The sequence below is a fragment of the Bos grunniens genome, chromosome 14 (genome assembly GCF_055505025.1).
Source record: "Bos grunniens cultivar Pamir isolate PY7600 chromosome 14, Bosgru_T2T1.0, whole genome shotgun sequence".
NCBI classification, from domain to species: domain Eukaryota; kingdom Metazoa; phylum Chordata; class Mammalia; order Artiodactyla; family Bovidae; genus Bos; species Bos grunniens.
Genome location: NC_141178.1, coordinates 55,074,399 through 55,099,251, shown reverse-complemented (window position 1 = coordinate 55,099,251; position 24,853 = coordinate 55,074,399). Strand labels below are relative to the sequence as shown.

The following is a 24,853-nucleotide window of genomic DNA, read 5'->3' as shown; positions in this document are numbered from 1 at the left end:
CAAGGAAGGCAGCTTGGAGCCCTGGGATGACCTACAGGGGTGGGATGGAGGTGGGGAGGCTCAAGAGGAAAGGACTTTGTTGGAAATTATGACTGATTTGCACTGTTGTATGTCAGAGACCAGCACAGCATTGTAAAGCAATTATCCTTGAATAAAAATAAGTAAATAAATAAAGAAAAATAATAGTAATAATAGTAATAAACCCTCACAGTTTCTTGGCTCAATACCACCCTGTTCCTCTACCCACTAGCCCTGGTTTACATCATTCTTAAATCTTCTCCCAAGTAAATGGGGTCTTCAGGGTCATAGTTTACAAGCAGCCATCTCAAGCTGTCTAGTGTGACTTATGTGTCATCACCTGCTTTCATAAACTGACCTGCACACTCCAGATAATTGTCATGAACATCCTGAGAGGATTTAACTGTTTTCAGTGTAGTTGGTCTCTCCCTTCTTTGGTGTTTAATCCCACAGTAAGGAAGTCTTTATTTTCTTCTGAGCTCATAAACATCGCTTTATTACAAGGTTGAGTTCATGTTGTTCTGATGTATTTGGCCCTTTTCTCTAGATTTTAAGGTCCTGTCATAACCCAGTAAAGAATTTTCACCTTCTTATAAAGGTTTTCAACAGCATTTGTGGTCTCGTTATTTATGATGGCTAGCACCTGGTTTTGACTTCATCTGCCCTTCTAGGTAGTTCTGCTCAGTATTATCTGAATGTCTAGAATGAAGATAATTATTCAGAATATTGGGGCTTCCCTGGTGTCTCAGATGGTAAAGAATCTGCCTACAGTGTGGAAGACCTGGGTTCACTCCCTGGGTTGGGAAGATCCCCTGGAGAAGGGGAATTCAGAATATTAGGCTGGATGTCAGTCACCTTGTTTTTCCAACAAAATATTAAATACTGAGAAAACACACACACACACACAAATCTGATTGCTGATCCAGAGAGGGAGGTTAAACAATGCAGCCAAGAATGCTGCCATTTTTGTAAGCATATTTCTGGCATCTCTGGTGGGCTTCCCACTGCTAGGAAGAGAGGGTGGGAGTGAGGACGAGGAGGCTGGACCACCAGGCGCAGTGGTCCAGGGAGCTTCAGGGGCTCCGCCCTATGGCATTATTTTTAAAGTTCCTTTTGTGTGTGGGCGCATGTATGCGGGGATGTCTGTTACTTTACATGAGCATGTACGTTATTTCCACTACATTTGTTGCTCTGTAACAACTCCAAAAGCTGTCAAGCTTATCATCTGTTGAATCCTATTGCTGATGACAATTTTTAGGATTATTAAATGCCATATGGGCTCAGGTCATAAATGATAATTTAAAAAATTAGAATAGTTTTCCAAAGTATTCAACTTAACAATACAGATAAGTCTGTTAAGAATGGATATTACAGTTAAAAAGAACAAAACAATGTCATTTGCAACAACATGGATTTTCATAAGTGAAGTAAGTCAGAAAGACAAATACCAAATGATATGACCTATACGTGCAATCTGAACTATGGCACAAACGAGTCTATCTACAAAAGTGAGAGAACAGACTTGTGGTTTCCAAGGGGAGGAGGTTGGGGGCGGGGAGGACTGGGAGTTTGAGATTAGCAGATGTGAACTGTTATGCACAGGATGGCTACACAGCAAGGTTCCACTGTATAGATTGTTTGCCTAGTGACTTGTGGTTGTATTTTTAGGAGTGAGGGTCTTTCCCATGTTCCTATATGCCAGTTACAGGTGGAATACCTCATTTAGGTTTTGTTGCATTAAAAACTTTCCCCAAAATTAGCAGATTGAACAACAACAACAAAAGAATGGATATTACAATGATTTTTAATAAATATTAGAAACACATAAATTAACTTTACAGTTGTATGTTCAGAAAAACTCTTGTCAGCTTAATAAGGACTTTTTAGTTTGAAACATATCTCCTGAGAGGGTAACAGGTAGGAAGGCCAGAGGTCCCCAAGTGGCAGGCGGAAATAAACTGCAAGTGGCAGATGTTTTTTCCTTTTCTACACAAAATCAAAAGGCCCTTCTTTTAATTCTGTGTTGGCTACACCTGCTTCTGCCTTGAGCTAACCAATACCGTTTTTCTTATGGAAATGTTTTCTTAAGCTATGTTAATGAAAGTGTATTTGCTTTGGAATCTGCCTTTCTTAAAAATGATTCTACCTAAGACTAACTCTGTTTCTTTCCTCAAACCTTGGGCTGATAACGGCTCAACAAACCAGTGTCCATGTCAATTGTTTTATGGCCAAGGGATGACACACCTGGTGCCATCCTGTCTCAAAAATACAGACTTCGGGAGAGGGGCTTGGGGAAACTTTCTTAGCCTTGAGGTGGGTCTCTTATCTGAGTAGCAGCTTGCTAACAGACATAAAATGCCTTGCTAAAGACTAGCAAGCAGGCACTCTTTCTGTCCCCTTCTGATGTCTGTGTCAGAAGCTTCCACTGTCTCTATTATACTTTAATAAAACTTTGCTGCACAAAAGCTCCAAGTGGTCAGGCCTCGTCTCTGATCCCCGGATCGAATCCCTCTCCTCCAGAGGACACAAATCTCGGCATAGCACATAGCTTGCACCAGCAACCTTTCATTCCTATCTAAACTGATATTTTTGGATTAAGTCTCAGAAAATCATTTCTAAGTCTTCAGATATTTAAATGCGTGAATTGATTATGAGGGTGGGAAAAGGGTGAAGAAAGACCTTTCCTATAAGTGGTATTTACCACATAGTCCCTCACTGAGTGTTATTTTAATCTATCTAATGAGGCAATGCAAAAAGGTCACATTTTTCAGAGTTAATAAAGGTAAAGATGACCTGCCTGCATACATAACTATAGAACTGTCAATTGCACAAACAATTAATTATGTGAACAGATTAATCAGCCAGCAGTTATTAATCACTTGCTCTTTACCTCGCGGCATGCTAGGTGGTATGAATGATGTAGAACAATGCCCTTACAGATACATATTAATTTCTCAGGAAGTACTTTGGGGAAAAAAAAATGTAACAAAAGCTATTCAGAATAAAAGGTGAATTGATATTTAAAATCAGTGTGCAGCCATTACTTAGTTTTCAACAGTAATGAAAGATAATTGCCCTATGGTTTTCCTTTCCATTGACTTTATGAGTGAAACATCTGATTCACTTAACTTTACAAAGAGCCCTAGAAATCTCAAACATAACTTTGGGATGGATGGATGATATTCAGACAAATAGAATGGCAGATAAACAATGTATAGTTTCCAGTTGTCTAAAGTGAAGTTGCTCAGTTGTGTCCAACTGTTTGTAACCACATAGACTGCAGCCTGCCAGGCTCCTCCATCCATGAGATTTTCCAGGCAAGAACACTGTAGCGAGTTGCATTCTTTCTCCAGGGGATCTCCCCAAACCAGGGATCAAACCCAGGTCTCCCGCACTGCAGCCTGACTCTTTACCATCTGAGCCACCAGGGTCTAGGTCTGCCATTTTGAAGGATTTGGCTGTCTCAAATACTGCCTTACAAACAAAACAACACATAAACCATAATGGAAAAGAATATGAAAAAAATAAACATTTTATATATATATACAAATATAATGTATAACTGAGTCACTGTGCTGTAAGCAGAAATAAATACAACATTGTAAATCAACTATATTTGAATAAAATAAATTTTAAAAATAAGTAAAAATGCTTTTTTTTTCCTTTTTAGTCACCAAAGTGAAAGTGAAAGTCGCTCAGTCACGTCCAACTCTTTGCGACCCCATAACCTATGCAGTCCATGGAATTCTCCAGGCCAGAATACTGGATTGGGTAGCCTTTCCCTTCTCCAGGGGATCATACATCCATTCTTTGTGACTCCATGGACTGTAGCCCTTCAGGATCCTCTGTCCATGGGATTTTCTAGGCAAGATAGAAAAAAAAAAAATACAAAGCAAAAACTCCACAAAACAATATAACAAGCTAACCTCTTTAATGAGAATGTTGTGCTTTAAGTTCCTTTTGTTAAAAAAAAATATTTGCCTTACCCCTTAGTAACCACAAGTCTGTTTTTCTATGTCTGTGAGTCTAAGTTCCTTTTTAAACATTAGGATATAAAAGTTTGACATTTGGATCAGTCAGGATCGACCCTAAGGGGAAAGAGATGGCACCCACAGGTTAGAATATTTTAAGGAAACTTTTAATTTACAAAGGAAATAATTACCAGGGTGTAGCGGGGTTTACAGAACCACAGATGTTCCCATCAGCACAAGGAATCCAGCAGCAGTTGAGGTGTTAACAACACCCAAACCTGAAAGGTGAAATCACAGATACTAACAGGGAGGAGGAAGGAGAAGCAGATCTTGGACCAGAGAGACTTCCCTGGCAGTCAAGGGGTTAAGACTTTGAGCTTTCACAGCAGTGGGTACAGATTCCATCACTAGTTGGGAAATTCTGATCCTATCTGCCGCATGGCTCAATAAAACAACAAAACAAAACACTCAAACAGTCCCATGATCTTTCTTACCTCTAAGTCCTACCATAAGTTGTTTTCTCTGCTTGAAATGGTCTTCTCTTTCCTCTTCATTTTGTTGATTTCTCATCCTTCTGATCTTAAGCTAGATGTCACTTCATCCAGGAAGCCCTCCTGGATCTCCTTTAACCCCAGTTAAGAAGGATCCTTGTTATGGTCACCATTGCCACCTTTACTAGAGCTCTTAAACAGAGGGGTTAATTGTCCTTCTCCTTCGTGTATAGGAGTGGGGCCACTTTTCCCCAAGCCTAGTATGGTGACTGACACACAATAATGACTTAAATATGCCTAAAAACCAAGAGCAATATCAATACAACAACCTCATTTAAAGTAATTTTTTCTGATAGCAAGTGCCCAGAATTTTAGAAAACTTATGGGGATAGACTTTCTTTTTCAGATTATTTTAGAATATCTCCTTCAGAATGACAGGAGATGGCATTTTAAAGACTTTGAAGATGGCAAGGTAGAACATATTACTACCCATTGTAAGAAATAACACCCCTGAGATGTGAATGCAATTGCCATTACATATTTCAAAGTTTTTCTGCTTTCTGTTTTGAATGTGGATTTGACAATAATACAGGGAAAATGGATCCTCTTAAGAAGTTTTTAAGAATGAGTTTTACAGCATGTGAGTGATTGAAGCACTTGGGGTGGAGTGCCTGCAAGCCAGGGGGCTGTCACTCACATAGACCAGACACAAACATCCTCAGGAGATACACTGCATTCTTCTGGACCCCTGTCTCTTGGTGTTAATGATCATCACTGTGTTTGATCATGGTCCTCTGGGCTTTTAATTTCATAATTGAAATGGAGTAGGTTTCATATACTCTTGCCCTTTTCAAAACGTTTTTAGCTGTCATTGTACTTGTTGATCTTGGTTTTGTGCCTCTTTGCTGTGTTGTGGGCACATGCATTGTTTCCATTTTATGTGTTGCTGAACTTGAAATTTATCATATCTTGAGTAGAAATTAATGATGGTGATTTGTAAGGTTATAAAATGAATTGCAAGTTCGTAAGATGTGAGAATATTTAAATGTTGTATTTTTTCAAAAAATAAAGATTACTAAAGTCTAATTATGTTGGAAATGATTCAGTGCTATATAGATATTATATAATTGCTTTAAACTATAAATATTAGAAATACATAAATTCATCTTCAGCCAAAGAATTGATGCTTTTGAACTGTGGTGTTGGAGAAGACTCTTGAGAGTCCCTTGGACTGCAAGGACATCCAACCAGTCCATTCTAAAGGAGATCAGCCCTGGGTGTTCTTTGGAAGGAATGATGCTAAAGCTGAAACTCCAGTACTTTGGCCACCTCATGCGAAGAGTTGACTCATTGGAAAAGACTCTGATGCTGGGAGGGGTTGGGGGCAGGAGGAGAAGGGAACGACAGAGAATGAGATGGCTGGATGGCATCACCGACTGGATGGACATGAGTTTGGGTGAACTCCAGGAGTTGGTGATGGACAGGGGGGCCTGACGTGCTGCAATTCATGGGGTCGCAAAGAGTCAGACACAACTGAGCGACTGAACTGAACTGAACTGAAGTATGTTGGAAATGATTCAGCGCTATATAGATATTATATAATTGCTTTAAACTATAAATATTAGAAATACATAAATTCATCTTCAGCATGGTATACAGCGGTGGGCTGTGGGTGGTACAAGGTCTATCTAGACAGGGACTTTCATGTTTTAGTTCTAGGTCTGGAGCAAACACTATATACTCAACAAGGACTTTTTACTGTCTAAGCATGTTATCTTCTAGAACTGCATCAGTATTTAAATAGTATTTAGTATTTAAATGTCTCAGCTGGCAATTTTGAAGGTGAATAGGAACAAAAGAGGCCACGGCACCATAAGACAGATACAAAGCTCTATTCTGCATCCTGTTTTGCTAGCTTATTTGAGTCTGAAATTTTTGAAATAGGTAAACCCTTTATTTCTACTTCTTGAGGTTATCTCAAGAAGCCCTTGTGATGATATAAAATATTTGGAGAATAACTATTTCACAGATTGAGAAATGGGTACTAGAGGTAAGTTAATTATTAACAGAATTGAAAACTTGGCATTCTCCATCACAATTCCCCAGCCCCAAACAATATTTTTAGCTAAAGAGGGAACGATTGGTAATACGTTTTATTATTAGTTTTGTTTCCCGTCTGTTTCCGTTGTCCTTATCCTTTTCAACTAGAAAAGCTCTTCATTCTTCAATTGTTCATTCACTCCCTTACTTGACAACGATTTACTGACCACCTACCACTCTGCTCAGGTTGTATGAACAGAGATGCAAGCAGCAGTCCCTGTTCCCAAAGAACTCACAGCTCGTTCAAATTGTCTAAAGGCAGAAGGCGGACGGAAAATAGCAAAGCTAGAGATGGTGCAGTTGCCTACTTAGTTTGCATTGATGACAAGGAATTCAGGCACTATTATTCTTCTCATTGCAAGAAACATGGAAATTCAGGGAAAAGTCAGGACTACAGATGTAATTTGACTTTTTCACACTCGGAAACTCCATCCAAAAATGTGAGGTTTTCAAAATAGAAGTCTAGCATTGATTAGGAAGTTCATTTCTCTGAAACGATGAGAAATGAAATTGGTAGTAGAAACATAGAAGGCATCATCGACGAGGCAATTACATGGAGAATAAGATGAGTAGGGATGCATATCCTCAGAAATGACTTTATTTTTAATTTCTCAAATATTATAAAATAAGAACAACAAAGATGTGTTACATAATAAACTTTATCCTTCGAGGAGTGTCCACTGCAGTCCTGAGAGGTTTGAACTAATTTTTACAGACGCAGAAACAGAAGTCCAGGGAAGTTAGATAACTTGCTCAGACATCCAGCTATTAGAAGGTAGAGTGAGAATTTGGAATTAGCAGGGACAGGTTGCCGATTCCCGCTCCTGCCCTAAACTTGGCATCCTTGGTATGAATCATCTGAGAATCCTTCAGGAGCCACCTTGATCCCTCCTGTGGCCGAGGGCCACTCTGCTCAGGTCCTTGGCTTCCCATTGAAGGATGAGATAGAAATGGGACATTTCCCCTCGGATAGGAAAAAAACTGACGGGGACGTGTTTTAATTAAATTTGAGTAGAATTTCCATTCCAATAAGGGCATGAATTTATTCTCTCTGTCAAAATCCTTCAGGGCCATTTAAATCCTATCTCCTAATTAAGAACTTTGCACCAAAATTGTATTCGTGCACGCTTTGCTCTTCAAACTCTGCTTCAATCTAATAGAATATATTTTCAAACTTGCAGAACTGAAGAGAACAAAGGGCTTTAAAACTTTGCTGTACTCGTAAGGAAGCCGAGTGTCATTGTAGGCCTTGACGCAGCACTTCACAATGCTGAGGCTATGGGGGGACGCTAGTTCATCAGTAATAGGAATTTCATTAAAAATGCTAGTAATATATTAAACTGTACACATATGCACAAACACGTATATAAATGCAAAGACTATAAAACAAATGTACATTTAAAAAGTTTATATTATGGCTTGTTTTTAAGATAAAGAGTATTGTGTCCGAGAAAAGGAGCATTATCTGAAAGACCAGCTGATGAAGAACCTCAGAGTTGAATTTGTCCGTCTTCAAAATAGTGTTTTAAAAGTAAATAAAATATCATCAGCCAATTCATATGCATCTTGCCTGTCCACTTACCTGGGTGTGTAATTCATCTTGTACAGTGTAATGTCATCTCTGATGATTGTTGAAACAAAGAATTGTGTCTTTTGAAATCACAAATTAAATAAAAACCCTGAGTAGACTCAGGATGATTGTTGAATAATAGTTTCTAGTCACAAACCACTTCAGTGGTTAACTTTAATCATCACATCTACCATTTTACATTTAACTCTTGAAAATCAAGGTCAAAGATAAAAAAGTAATTTTTTAAAACAATCTTCTTTCTTTCCCCTTTTGAGAAAAATTTAGAGGAAGCAAAGTATCAGATTTGAATAGTAAATAGTGTAAGACAGAAGAATCTGTAAGTATAAGTGTTCAGATATAGTTCCTTGCTAAACAGGAAGAACATATTGATTGACTTGTTTCTCATAGAAAACAAAACTTCAACTGGTATTTTAAATAATGACAGTTGGCATATGCAGTTTCAGTGTAGAAATTATAATAAGAACCCTAGTTTACAGGTTTAAACTTCTGGGAAATACTGAAGAATTTAATAACTTAATATAAGCCTGGAGAATAAATTTAGAATGTGTTTCAACAATTTTTCCACTAATATCTGTTTTAATTTTTTTGTGTATTCCAGGATCCAACCTAGGGTATTACGTTTTATTTAGTAACAGTTTTAAAATCTTTACCTGATATTTTATGAACCTGCCATAGAGACTTTTGAAAAACATGAAGTATTTTTTTTAATATAAATTTATTTATGTTAATTGGAGGCTAATTACTTTACAATATTGTATTGGTTTTGCCATACATCAACATGAATCTGCCACGGGTGTACACGTGTTCCCCATCCTGAACCCCCCTCCCACCTCCCTCCCCGTACCATCCCTCTGGGTCATCCCAGTGCACCAGCCCTGAGCATCCTGTATCATGCATCAAAACTGGACTGGTGATTCATTTCACATATGACATTATACATGTTTCAATGCCATTCTCCCAAATCATCCCACCCTCGCCCTCTCCCACAGAGTTCAAAAGACCGGTTCTATACATCTGTGTCTCTTTTGCTGTCACACATACAGGGTTGTTGTTACCATCTTTCTAAATTCCATATATATGCGTTAGTATACTGTACTGGTGTTTTTCTTTCTGGCTTTCTTCACTCTGTATAATAGGCTCAAGTTTCATCCACCTCATTAGAACTGATTCAAATGTATTCTTTTTAATGGCTGCGTAATACTCCATTGTGTATATGTACCATAGCTTTCTTATCCATTCATCTGCTGATGGACATCTAGGTTGCTTCCATGTCCTGGCTATTATAAACAGTGCTGCGATGAACATTGGGGTACACTTGTCTCTTTCAATTCTGGTTTCCTCAGTGTGTATGCCCAGCAGTGGGATTGCTGCGTCGTATGGCAGTTCTATTTCGAGTTTTTTAAGGAATATCCACACTCTTCTCCATAGTGGCTGTACTAGTTTCCATTCCCACCAACAGTGTAAGAGGGTTCCCTTTTCTCCACACCCTCTCCAGCATTTATTGCTTATAGACTTTTGGATCACAGCCGTTCTGACTGGTGTGAAATGGTACCTCATTGTGTTTTTGATTTGCATTTCTCTGATAATAAGTGATGTTGAGCATCTTTTCAAAACATGAAGTATTTTGTAGAATGTCCTTCATTGGGTTTTTCTGATGTTTCCTCGTAATTTAGGTCATTTCAGTCACTCAGTCATATCTGACTCTTTGCGACCCCATGAACCATAGCACACCAGGCCTCCCAGTCCATCACCAACTGCTGGAGTCTACCCAAACCCATGTCCACTGAGTCGGTGATGCCATCCAACCATCTCATCCTCTGTAATCCCCCTCTCCTTCTGCCCTCAATCTTTCCCAGCATCAGGGTCTTTTCAAATGAGTCAGCATTTCCCATCAGGTGGCCGAAGTATTGGAGTTTCAGCTTCAACATCAGTCCTTCCAATGGACGCCCAGGACTGATCTCCTTTAGGATGGACTACTTGGATGTCCTTGCAGTCTAAGGGACTCTCAAGAGTCTTCTCCAACACCACAGTTCAAAAGCATCAACAGTGCTCAGCTTTCTTTATAGTCCAACTCTCACATCCATACATGATCACTGGAAAAGCCATAGCCTTGACTAGACAGACCTTTGTTGGCAAAGTAATGTCTCTGCTTTTTAATATGCTGTCTAGGTTGGTCATAACTTTCCTTCCAAGGAGTAAGCGTCTTTTAATTTCATGGCTGCGATCACCATCTGCAGTGATTTTGGAGCCCAGAAAAATAAAGTCTGACACTGTTTCCACTGTTTCCCCATCTATTTCCCATGAAGTGATGGGACCAGATGCCATGATCTTATTTTTCTGAATGTTGAGCTTTAAGCCAACATTTTCACTCTCCTCTTTCACTTTCATCAAGAGGTTCTTTAGTCCTACTTCACTTTCTGCCATAATGGTAGTGTTATCTGTGTATCTGAGGTTATTGATATTTCTCCTGGCAATCTTGATTCCAGCTTATGCTTCCTCCAGCCTAGCGTTTCTCATGATGTACTCTGCATATAAGTTAAATAAGCAGGGTGACAATATACAGCCTTGAAGTACTCCTTTTCCTATTTGGACCAGTCTGTTGTTCCATGTGAAGTTCTAACTGTTGCTTCCTGACCTGCATAGAGGTTTCTCAAGAGGCAGGTCAGGTGGTCTGGTATTTCCATTTCCTTCAGAATTTTTCACAGTTTATTGTGATCCACACAGTCAAAGGCATTGGCATAGTCAATAAAGCAGAAATAGATGTTTTTCTGGAACTCTCTTGCTTTTTCCGTGATTCAGCAGATGTTGGCAATTTGATTTCTGGTTCCTCTGCCTTTTCTAAAACCAACTTGAACATCTGGAAGTTCACAGTTCACACATTGCTGAAGCCTGGCTTGGAGAATTTTGAGCATTACTTTACTAGCGTGTGAGATAAGTGCAATTGTGCGGTAGTTTGAGCATTTTTTGGCATTGCCTTTCTTTGGGATTGGAATGAAAACTGACCTTTTCCAGTCCTGTGGCCACTGCTGAGTTTTTCAAATTTTCTGGCATAGTGAGTGCAGCACTTTTACAGCATCATCTTTTAGGATTTGAAATAGCTCCACTGGAATTCCATCACCTCCACAAGCTTTGTTCATAGTGATGCTTCCTAAGGCCCACTTGACTTCACATTCCAGGAATCTGGCTCTAGGTGAGTGTGAGTGATCACACCATCATGATTATCTGGGTCGTGAAGATCCTTTTTATACAGTTCTTCTGTGTATTCTTGCCACCTCTTCTTAAAATCTTATGCTTCTGTCAGGTCCATACCATTTCTGTCCTTTATTGAGCCCATCTTTGCATGTAATATTCCCTTGGTATCTCTAATACTCTTGAAGAGATCTCTACTCTTTCCCATTATATTGTTTTCCTCTATTTCTTTGCATTGATTGCTGAAGAAGGCTTTTTTATCTCTCCTTGCTATTCTTTGGAACTCTGCATTCAGATGCTTATATCTGTCCTTTTCTCCTTTGCTTTTTGCTTCTCTTCTTTTCACAGCTATTTGTAAGGCCTTCTCAGACAGCCATTTTTCTTTTTTGCATTTCTTTTTCTTGTGGATGGGGTGCTTCCTGTCTCCTGTACAATATCACAAACCTCCGTCCATAGTTCATCAGGAACTCTGTCTATCAGATGTAGTCCCTTAAATCTATTTCTCAGTTCTACTGTATAATCATTAGGGATTTGATTTAGGTCACTTGAATGGTCTAGTGGTTTTCCCTACTTTCTTCAATTTAAGTCTGAATTTGGCAATAAGGAGTTCATGATCTGAGCCACAGTCAGCTCCCAGTCTTGTTTTTGCTGACTGTATAGAGCTTCTCCATCTTTGGCTGCAAAGAATATAATTGATCTGGTTTCGGCATTGACCATCTGGTGATGTCCATGTGTAGAGTCTTCTCTTGTGTTGTTGGAAGACGGTGTTTGCTACAACCAGTGCACTCTCTTGGCAGAACTCCATTGACCTCATTATTAGACTAGGATTATGAATCTGGGGGAAGGATGTCACAGAAGTGAAGAAACATTACTCCATATCAGGAGGCCCATGATACCAACATGGCTTGTCTTTGATGACACTAACCTGGGTCGTTTGGGTAGGGTTCTGTCTGATAGGGTTTCTCCATAGGAAAGTTTCCATTTTCCCCTTTTCATATTCTGTTTTTTGGTGGAACGTCACTAACTGTAGTTCATACAAAAGGAAAGAAAATTAAGTTTCACCTCCTTCAGTGGAAAAAATAAAAGTGAAAATGTTACTGGCTTAGTTCGTCATTTCCGACTCTTTGTGACTCTACAGACTGTAGCCCACCAGGCTCCTCTGTCCATGGAGTTCTCTAGTCAAGAACACTGGAGTGGGTTGCCATTTCCTCCTCCAGGCGATCTTCCCAATGCAGGGATTGAACCTGGGTCTCCTGCATTGCAGGCAGATTCTTTACCATCTGAACCACCAAGGAAGCCCCTCCTTTAGTGAAGGCAACATAAAAAATATGGGTTAAGACCCAAGCAAGTGTTTGGAGGTAAACACTCTGAAGCTATGCAGATAACCTATGCTATGCTATGCTAATCACTTCAGTCGTGTCCGACTCTGTGTGACCCCATAGACGGCAGCCCACCAGGCTCCCCCGTCCCTGGGATTCTCCAGGCAAGAACACTGGAGTGGGTTGCCATTTCCTTCTCCAATGCATGAAAGTGAAAAGTGAAAGTGAAGTCGCTCAGTCATGTCCGACTCTTAGCGACCCCATGGACTGCAGTCTACCAGGTTCCTCTGTCCATGGGATTCTCCAGACAAGAGTACTGGAGTGGGGTGCCATTGCCTTCTCTGATGCAGATAACCTGTTTCTCCCTAAGGCTTTCCCATTAATTTTATTGTTCATTGGTGGATCTTGCCTACAGTGATTATTGTTGTGGTATCCAGGGAGGAATTTTCTATTTTGCTCATACCATATTCTTTTGAAAAGCAACTTTTAAAAATAAGAATTCTGGTGCAGGATAAATTATATCTATTGAAATGGCTTAAGCTACACAAAGTGCATTTGTATTGTTTTCTTCAAAACAGTATCAGCTCAAAGAAACAAAGCCCATCACCATGCTGTCTCAGGGACAAGTGCACTAGAGCACTGAGTGATGCAAAGATGCTTAATGGTCCCAGGGCAGGTGCGTCGCCCTTTCTGACAGCGCTCATTTGCATATGCACGTTTAATCCCAGCAGGAGGTGTGCATTCAGGGGTCCCTCAGGGCAGAAATACAGCCGCTCTCAGGTAAAAGCAATTCTTCATAAACTTTATAACCTCATTCCAAAACTCCAGTTGTCAGTGAACAGCTTTCTAGACTGACATCTTAAATCAAGAAAATGTCACGCGTGTACAGTAACTGGACTAATCTTTTCTGTAAATTGCTGCCTGTGGTTTTCAAAAACATGGTAAATTGCTGGCAATTGACAATGTGTCTCCCTGCACAGCTAACTTCACTTCTGCACAGTTAACAAATCAGTCTTAAATTATTCATCAGATCACCCAGTGTCTACGTTCTGATTGACAGTCATTGATTTTGGGGACCTGGAATTCTGCCTTTTATACTGAGATAGAATTTGCCACCTGATTGTTTCTATTGTCTTCAAATGTAAAATTAAAACCATAAGCAGGAAAAATAACTGCACGTCCTGCCGCAGTATCTCAGTTAATGTTGAAGCACAAGTCGCTACTCAGGCTTTTGCTCTCCCATGCTGCTAGGAAGTACAGCAGACTGTTCTCAGACTCACAATGCCCTCTAATGTTTCAAACACAGCTTTTCTCTGTTAATTGTGTAATTATTGGACAACAATTAAATGATTAATTATTTGTACAAGATAAAACATGAGATGCCCCATTAAGAAATGATGCTATTACACCACTGCACATTGTTCTGGGAACAGGGCTAAATCATCTTAAACAGCTCAAACAAATAGAATTTTGTTCCTAAAGTCTGTTTAGGAATGTAGTTTTTTTCTTCGGAGACTTCTTAGCACCTTTTTTTTTTTTTCTCCTAGCAGTATACTTTTTTTAAGGGGATTTTTTCCAGAAGCATATGTACCATTCCTTGAAGCATGTTTTTGAGTCAGTACTGGCTCTGAGTTAAATAATACACATGGATCATAAAAGTGTCTTATATTTGAGAAACACATTTATCTATATTTGCTCAGGAAGATTAACTTCAAGGTACCTTAGAAGGATCTCCATCAAGAAGGCTTGTCACAGTTGCTCTGGTCTATATAGCTCAGTTTTATTTAGAGCATTTCTCTTCAAGATCACCTTTTAAGGACAGTGATTCACATTCTGATTCATGATCACATGCAATCACAAGTATAACTATAGGTAAAAGAATCTGGAAAAAGAGTGTGGGATGGAAATGGGCAAATCAATACAAATTCATCACAGGAGATAGGAAAAACATTGCTTTTCTTAACTGTGGTTTGTCATAAACACCCTCATATGTGAATATCAATATTAAATAGGAAATATTAAGGCTATATCCTCTTGGTTCTTAAACACAGTTCTTTTTTTCTTTATTGGGGGTAATCACAATGCTGTGTTGGTTTCTGTTGTACAACTTGAACCAGTCTTAATTGTATATATGTATAGGGCTTCCAGGTGGCACCAGTGGTAAAGAACCTGGCCTGCCAATGCAGGAGACACAGTGCAGGTTCAATCCCTGGGTCAGGACGGTCCCCAGGAGGAGGGCATGGCAGCCCCCTCCAGTATTCTTGCCTGGAGAATCCCCTGGCCAGAGGGGCTTGGTGGGTTACAGTCCATAGGGATGTAAAGAGTCATACACAACTAAGGTGATTCAGCACACACAGGCACAGGTATATATACATACCTTCTTTTTGAGCCTCCCTTCCCCTCCCATCCCACTCCCTCTAGGTCTTAAAATTGTAAGTTTATAAGTTCTTAAACTTATAAACCTATTATGTTTTCCTCTGGAGACCATTGTTCATCCTTGGGTTTAACACTCTTGCTTTATGTAGCCAGAATTCTAAGAGAAGTCCCTTATAATACTTTCACATTGGATCATTATTTATTAAATTGTTTATGTTTCTCATTATGTAGAAAACTTTTTGAGAACAGAAGCTGACTACCTGGTGTATTTTTATGTTCCCAATTGCCATGCTCATGAGTTCTAAATTAAAATGTGGATGAATTGGTTCATAGTAGGTTGTCTTGTGTATCACGGAGAAACCCTAAAACCATGGCTTTCAGGATAGTCTCTTGTGTACAAGAAATCCATTAATAAGACAGTCTAGATGTGATGTCACAGCTCCTTAAAGTCAGAAAGTCCCAGGCCCTCCTCCTGTCTTTGTTTTATTATCCAAATGAATGACTTGTCTGTTCCAGGTTACTTTATGGTTCAAGCTGGCCGTTTAGGCTTCAGCCAATTCCTTTTTCCATCTTTCCCTACATAGTTCGTTTGGTTTCCCCATCATTCTGTTTATTCTCATTCTCAGCCTTTCTCCTTCAGCATAGGAGATCTAGTCTCTGGTGGATGTCCTAAGACTGACACACCAGTCAAACTACAAATCAAATGTGCAGTGAACTTCCTCTGTGTAAAGAGAAATGTTTTAGCTCTGCCATTAAGTATGTGATTCTTGTCAAATGAGTTACAGAGGCAAGTTCGTATGGCAATTCAATAACTCTTTTTTTTTCCTCTATAATATTTCAGAAGGTAGTGCTGCATAATTGTATTATAAACTCTGTTCCTGCAAGGCCCTTGGGCTAAATATTCATCAGTGACCATTTAATTTCATGATATATTCTTAACTATTGTATCAAACTGCTTGAAGTCGTACATTGCCATTGTGTTAAGGAAAACAGTGTGACATGCCCATCAACGTACTTAGTGGTTCCCTTTTATAGTCTTTTGAAACACTGCAAATGTCACTAAAATTCTTCATGTCCCATTACCTCTTCATTGACGTTTCTCAACTATTGCTGTAACAGTAAGGGCGTATCCATTAAATACAAGAATTAACCTCACTGCAGGGTAATTGACAGTCTTAATGAAGTTTACAGGTGTACTATTTGTTCTACATACTGTTATTCTAGAATGACCTTATGATACATATGCTTGCTCCATCAAGAATCCCACTTGTACATTTGCATTTCCTTTCAAAAGCCACAGCAACATATTGCACTGAACATTATGAAAGCTGTTTTCTTTGGAACATAGCAATGCTTTCACTGACATTTAGCAGTCATAGCCTACTCTCAATGCTTTAACTTCGGCAAACAGTGACCTAACTCCCATAGACTGAAATGATTTCAGATTAATAAGAAAGGCATGCTGGTTTTGTTGATGCATGTGAGCAAAGTGGATAATTGTGGACACCATCACGTCCACAGACCCTCAGGGAGATCAGAGAGGAGTGAGAGCAAGATTACCTCTACCCTCCCTCCAGCTTCAGTCTCACTCAGATGTGTTCCACGGCTCCATCCTGCCCCTTGCTTAGGTGGCAGAGCCTGGGGAAGGAAGTGTGGGAAGAGGAGAAAACCCTCAAGCCACAAGCCACAAGTGTGGTTGGCTTGGCCAGGGAGCAATATAAGATGGTGATTTGACAATCAAGTTTTAACAGTTAAAGTTGGTCCAGACTCTAGGTATCGTGTACTAAGGAAATTGAAATAGGGATGTAACACAGAAGAATTAGGGAAGGAGTTATTGGAGAAAATATAATCCTTTCATATTTGTATTCCTGAATTGAAACTATGAAGTAAATGAATTACACAGACAAAACATTTAATTTCACTTAAAAAATGTTTATTCCCGTATGTTGACTGGAGGGAGAATATAGTACGAAATAAAATTGGCAGAGACAATATATTTCAGTGTAGTTATTCAATTGTGTTTGCAAAGACCTGTTCAATACAGTTCTGTTATAAACATGAAATCAGAGAGATGCTGAATGAGGGCAATTAGAATGGTGACAGAAGAAGAGATGACCAATGATAAATTCTCTGTCAAGAAGATGGTTAAAGATCATGATGTCTAATGTTCAAGATAAATTCTCATTCATCATGTGCTGTTCTGCCATCTTTTGTTACAGTCTTCAATAAATGTCTGCTATGACCAACAGCCCTGTGTTGGTGGTGTTTGATGCAACAGAGGAAGTGACTGGTAGAGGTACAAGAGAAGTGGGAGTGACAGTGAGGAACTTAATCCCAGCAGAAAAATGGGCTGCCTGTTGCCAATTCCATAGGCTGTACCTTCTCTGGTCTAATTTGCTATCTATTTCAAATTAGGTTATAGAGAAGGAAATAAAGCAAATGCAAATTGCAAGATGCAAAGTGGATTGAAATAAGCATAACATAATATACATAATGATTCTATTTGTAAAGTCCAAATTATCCTATAATCTGTATATGATAGAAGACACTTGGGCAATTATTAGCACATTATAAAGGAGAAGTACTAGCTTATAGGTATTGAACTTGGTATAAGAAATGCACTGTGTGGTCCACAGACACAGCTATTGATGTAAGATGTGACAAGTTCTAACTACACAGTATTTATATTGTAGAACAAATAGAAGCCATTTCTGAGGGTGTTAGAGGAAATCCTCCAGGGATATCTTACTGCTTAACTGAATCAGTGCTTTTTTTTTTCTTTACAAAATGGGCCTCACTGGATTTTTCGTTAGGATTATTGTATAAGAATCTGCTAGTTCAGGCAGCATTTCCAAGATCTAAGCCATAAGGACCAGTAGAGACCCTTCATGGTAGTCAGAAAGCTTCAAGAGCGACAGCATGCATTTGAAGACTATAGTTGGAAATTTAAACCATAGATGTGGCTTTTTATTTAATCGTACTATTTAGGTTCATCACAATGACAGCTTAAACTGTATACAAGAAAATATTTAAATCATTTAAAAAATTCAACACAAGCTGCTCTTATATTTGGAAAGCAATCAAATTCTGCTTCTGCAGGCATCCTAAAAAGCCTGTACCCTGTTGACATGTATGCTAGAAAGGCAGATGTAACAGTTGTGGAAGGGTTACCTACCCTCCTGAATGGGTCCTTTTGACTAGGAGCATTTGAGCCAATAGAACAAGACCAAATTCCATTGAGAAGTAGAGGAAGGCTTTAGGTTTTGATCACAGAATGGAGAGGTGCCAGTTCAAGCTCTGGGGCACACACTCCCCGCTCCCCAACCACCCTGGCTGTGGGCAGGGCTGGTTTGGAGGGACCTCGTGCTGGGGGCAGTTCTCATGAAGCACCACTGACGTCTTGAATCATGGTGTCTCTACAGCTGGGCTGAGGTGTTGGTGCCACCATTTGGCACCAGGAACTCTGGTCTGAAGGGCCAGGTGCGAGGCCTCTGCACACAGCACACTCTGAGCAAATGAAACTAGACAAAGCCCAAAAGAGAAAGAGAAAGGTTAGTCTTGATTTTATTGCCCAGATTCTGTTTTCGTTTCTTGGGATCTGTTCATGGGGTAGGCTGGTGGCGTGTGTCTCCTCTGCCTTTTGTCTGGCTCCTCATTCTTGAAGGACACTGAGGGCACAGGGCTGGCATCTGTGACTACTTCCTGGGGATGTGGGCATCATTCTGACCCCAGGGAGAGGAGTGAAACGGCCCCCAGCCACCTTACGTGTGTTTGGTTGTTCCCAGGCTTCAACCCTACGTGTTTGTAGCTCTGAGAGACCCCCATTTGTCTAACTTTTGGAAACAAAGGACCTGAGACAACACAGGATGCATGGCGCACATATCAGCAAGAGAAACGTGGTCACCTGCAGATGTTTCCTCAAAGTGCAGCTCTCTAAGTCTCCAGCCTGTACGAAAGTGTGTCCTGATGTGGTCTGTGTGCCCTGGTCACATGGGATCTCATTATCCCCTTTGTCACTTGAGACCCAAATGCTGGACCATTATCGTGTTGTGGGAATCCTGGGAGTCCAAACCTGGTGGTTATTTCTTTCAATGCTTTAGTCACGTTGGCAGTTGTTTGGGTTCTAGTGGGAAATGCTTCTATCCACCCAGAAAATGTGTGCATGCTTCCCAGGTGGCACAGTGGTAAAGAATCTGTCTGTCAGTACAGGAGACACAGGAGACGTGGGTTTGAAACCTGAATCAGAAAGATCGGGAGGAGGGCAGGGCAGCGCATTCCAATATTCTTGCCTGGAAAATCCAATGGACAGAGGAGTCTTAGTGGACTACAGTCCATGGGGTTGCAGAGAGTCGGACATGACTGAGTGACTGACACTATATACATGAATACATGTCTATATACATTATAATATGTATTATATAATCATAGTAGGTCTAGATATAGAGACTATACTATATGTAATATAGTACACATAGCTATCTTATAACTGGCATAATTCAATATGTGATATGGACAGTTGACAACCATCAGACAAAGCACTATATATGTATATGTGTGTATAGACATAGATACAGATTACTGTATCTGCAGGGTATATTTTACCTTATACTGTATTTACTATTTTTATAGGTCTATACACATGTGCAAAAGCATACATACACATAGAGTAGTTTTCTGTGCTGGTAATCAAATAGCATTTCACATTTTGGATTATCTCAAGGTCATGAAGAAATAGGAATAAATTAATGTCTTTGAATCCTAAATTAGAAGAAAAGACAATTTGGATTACTAAATCAGATGGCTATGTTATGGTTAAGAAAATGACTTTTTAAAAATAAGACTTTGAACTTAAACACTTTCTTAATTGTGAAACGTGTTAAGTATTCAGAAATGAAATTATTCTCTAAAGCTCATGCCCATTAAGCAGAGCATGGCCACTCTATTGTAGTTATTAAGATGCTAGGGAATACTCCCCTGGGAAAAAAGACAGTAAATGAGAGAATGTTGAACAAAACTAAAACATTTCTGGCTAGAAGACTAATTATATGAAATGATATAGAAAAATGAAGCTTTTACCTCTAGAAAGAGGAGGAGCTAATTTAGTCCAATCTACTGCAATTATGTTACCAAACACATTTTAACTCTGCTTCTTTGAAAGGGAATACTTAGAACTCTTCCCATATTTCCTGCCATAATTGCAACCTGCTAATCATATGAGTTCCATCATGATGACACATTGAGTAAATGCATGTGTAAAAGAATTAATGCATAGTCCTTGCTTTGAGCATGGAAAGCTACAGAGGCTTTCTGCTGAACTCATTGCAGACATGTAATGTATTAACCAGAATCTGTTGTCAAGATGACAACTGATGGCAGGCATTCTTTCCGGCACAATCTGGCTCTTTCTGCAGGAACCCTGTTTGTCTTTCATGACTTCATAAGGACACTCTGTACTCTCAACATCATTTGGACAGAAAGAAAAAACAATAAATAGCATTGGAGTTATTAATTGTGGTATCCCTGACCTCCTCCTCATACAACTTGGTTATGCTACAGTAGGAATATCAGCTGCTTAGAATGAAATTAGTGGTCTAGTGTAAAGCAGTTTATTTAATCAGATACAGTTTCATAATTTTCTATTTTTCATTTGTTTGCATTTATAAACAGTTAAGCATACTTACGAAAGCTGTTAAATGAATAGACTCATACTTCACATCCTGCACACAAAAGCCACCTAAAACTTCTCTGCCTGAAACCTGGCTTCCAGATTCTCCACTTAGGCTGTTCCAGAAGTCTGGGCACTGGCTGCCAGTGCTGTGGAATGAACGCTCATCTGGGAGTCAACAGAGATCATCCCATAGCTAATGAGAAGCACAGCTGTGTGACCTTGGACTAGTTACTTAAGCTTGCTGAATTTCAGTTCCCTGATCCATAAATTGGGACTCTTATTTCATAGAATTGTTGGATCCATTAAATAAGACAACACAGAATAAATGGTCAACGTGCTATTAAAATAGTATGGGTTAGCTGGATCTCTCCAAACTTCCATCTTTGCATTGATAAAATGAACATGCTTGACTGAAAAATAAATTTAGTTTCCTCTAATCCTATCGGAGAAGATGATGGCACCCCACTCCAGCACTCTTGCCTGGAAAATCCCATGGACGGAGGAGCCCGGTAGGCTCCAGTCCATGGGGTCGCTAAGAGTTGGGCACGACTGAGCGACTTCACTTTCACTTTTCACTTTCATGCATTGGAGAAGGAAAAGGCAACCCACTCCAGTGTTCTTGCCTGGAGAATCCCAGGGACAGGGGAGCCTGGTGGGCTGCCGTCTATGGGATCACACAGAGTCGGACACGACTGAAGCGACTTAGCAGCAGCAATCCTATACACCTATAAATTTGATATGCTTTCTACTATACTGCACACCAAGAGTAGAGACAGTTTCTACCTTTGTATTCTTACCAGGACTAGTGTTGATGGAATGAATTTGTAACAAGCAAAAAAAAAAAAAAAAAAATGAGAGACCCACAAGAAAAATGTCAATTGTTCATTGTTAAGAATGTGTGCCTGAGGGATTCTCATAACCCTCTGAGCCAAATCTTATGAACCCCAAGATAGTGGTATTTTTAATGCAGCTTTAATACCGCAGTCGCTCGTTTTTCTAAATCTTAGTTATACATGTCCTTCTCTTTTGCAGAAATCATGTCCACATTGATGTTTACAGTAAGCACTCTCTAGTGCTTATATTGTAATAATTGCCTTTCCTCATTCAATCTATTTTTAATTCCTAATTCCTCAAACACTTAATGAAGATCCTTATATCTTAGACATAAGTGGGCACGAGAGAGTGAAAAAGCAAAACCCCACTGCAGCATCAAATAGGCAATTTTAGTTACAGCTGCTCAAGCTGGAGGGGATTCTGTATAGAGATAAACGTAAAATAAGACAGACATGTGGGATTTCTGAGCAGTGGAGAAAAGATATTTTTCTCTTCCCTCTAAAACTGCTACCAAAAGAGTCACTGAAAAGTATTCTTTTGAAGAACAACTTCAAAAGGCATTGCAAATTGGTAGAATATTGTACTTAGGATATTTCCAGAGATTTGAAAAATAAATCAGAGTATTTGAAAATCTAGAGCAATACAATTATAGTTGGTGTGCATTTATTGAGCCACATGACCAAGCTTAATAGGCAGAGGTGAGTGGTCCAGCTGAGCCATATAATCTCCACTCTACAGAATCACATTGTCTTGTGAGACCTGGAACTGAGTAGACATCTTGAGACCAAGCAAGGAGGATGCTCAAAAAGATGAGTCTGTGAAGGAAGAGATAAATCAGAAAGACTCTGGGTCTTAAGTGATATAAGTCACTGGATTTACCAAACCTGGGTGCTGACAGATGAATTGGCCCCAATTAGTTTTTTTTTTTTTTTTCTGTTTTGTATAGGCATTATTTTAATCATGTTTACAAATCACAGGAGAGAGAGTCCTGTTGGTTAGCCTCAGGCATCATTTCATGCCAATCTTGCAGAAGGCTGTCCAGTTCAACTGACATTTCCACCACCCTGCATGACTTCTTCAGTCTTTATGAAAAATCGTACCTCAAAAAGGAGAAACACACTGGGGATGCTGCAGCACTAGACAGGACAAAGGTGCTTAGTGGTCACAAAGCCAAGCGTCATACAGAAGGGAAGTCTAGTGTTTCCCCAAACTACAGCTTTGTGTAAACTAAGCATTCTGCTTTAAGCTTCATAAAATAATTGAAAATAAAGTTTAAAATACATTAAAACTTTAAAAGATTTTTTGATATGGACCATTTTAAAAATCTTTATTGAATTTACTAAAATATTGTTTCTGTTTTATGGGTTTTTTTTTTTTTTTGGTCCTGAAGCATGTGGGATCTTAGCTCCCAGGGATGGAACCCGAACATCTTACATTGGAAGGCAAAGTCTTAACCACTGAACTGCCAGGGAAGTCCCCCAAAGTATATTCTTATTCCAAGACTTTATATATGCAAAATAGTAAACCCTGAAAGTTACTAGATTCTTTCTAGTTTTTTTTAACATATATGGTTATCTTCACACAAATCTCAATTTGAAAATGAGCATGTTTTTCAAAGTTATATAAATTAAGTAAAACTCTGCTACCCAAGTTAAAGAATAGTGTTTTTGAGTGGCATTCCTAATATTATCATAAATACATTCCAATACATGCCCAAAAAGTAATCCCACAATGTACCCTGCAAAGAATATAGAACAGCAGTTTTCAGATTTGAAACGGAGAGCTTAAAAGAAAAAGGCAGGGGAGGTTCCCTTTCTTCCATTATTTCCAGAACACTTTATCAGTAAGAGAGAGTAACTGAAAAGTGGTAAAAGTCACAAGTGTAAAACTGATGATGTCTACACGGTCAGGGATTAGGTCAATAGATTTACAATACATTGTTCTATCAATTTTAAGTTCTCAGACATTTAACATATCTCTTTTTTTGTGACAAAATAGACAGGGAATATGTTGTTGATGATAAATGAGAATGATGAACTCATCTACAGAAGCTTGATCTATGCAGTTTCCTGCAAGAATGAAGGTGAATGAGGAAAAGAACAGGTCACTGAGTCTACCCAGTTCCAAGGGATTAACACTAGCCTTATTTAGAGTGTGACTGTAGGTTAATCACTAAACAGGCATTATCTCCTTTTGTCCTCACAGCCTTCCATAAGATAAATATTATTATCCTCATTTTACTTACAGAGATGTTGAGACTCATCAAGGACAGACAGATCACAGTAATTCCCCAAAGCAGGATTCCTAGCCAGGCACACCTGCCTTCTAGCTCTTGCTCTTTCCATGATGACGTGTTGCTTCTACCATGACTCCAGCCTTGGGACTTGGTTGGTAGACGGAGCCTTCCTCCAGCCTCCAGGGTCACCTCATAAGCATTTATGAATGTCTCCTCTTCAGTGACTAAGTCCAGCACCACATAACTAAACTACTGAATGTTATTTGTTTTTTTAGCTTCCATTTAAGTTCCTCTCACTGTAACTTCTCAGGGAGTTTCTATTAGCTATTCATAACCCTTCATCTTATCCTGTTTTCATTGCTTTCTCTACAAAGCAGACAGGTGTATAAAAATCTGTTACTATGCTTTTCAATCCTAACAACAACTCTGATGCAGTTGGAAGAAGCTAATCATCCTTAGTTTGCAGAACACCTGATAACCTGATGCTGTGTGTGTCCAGGGCCACTGTGTGTGTGTGTGTGTGTGTACGTGTGTGCTCAGTCATTTCCAACTCTTTTGCAACCCCATGGAATGTAGCCCGCCAGGCTCCTCTGTCCGTGGAATTTTCCAGGCCAGAATACTGGAGCAGGTTGCCATTTCCTTCTCCAGGCGATCTCCTGACCCAGGGATGGAATCTGCACCTCCTTCATCTCCCGCGTTGGCGGGCAGGTTCTTTACCACTGTGCCACTGGTCCCCATATTGGACCACGATGCAGTTGCTACCTGATTTCATATCTGTCTCTGCTGCCACCTCCCGATGGCATTAATGCCACTGTGTTAATTATTTACTCAAGGCACTGGGCAGTATTCACAAAAGGGTGGCACTTAAGATTAATTTGCAGTGTGTCTCAGATCATATTTTCAGGCCCATTTTTAAACTCAATGAACTATGCCCTTAGTTTATTGATTAATTTTTTTTTTTTACTATTTCTTTTGTGGAAAAACCACAGTTCAAATATGATATTACCTTGCAACACTTTGAAGAATACTAAGTGCTTTGTTATTATTTTCCTACTTGCTA

General features: G+C 39.4%; 1 pseudogene; it reads right to left on the bottom strand.

The window, feature by feature from the left end:
- Positions 1–257: 257 nt before the first annotated feature.
- On the bottom strand, positions 258–24,531 carry LOC147359449 (glycoprotein-N-acetylgalactosamine 3-beta-galactosyltransferase 1-like; annotated as a pseudogene).
- Positions 24,532–24,853: the final 322 nt, after the last annotated feature.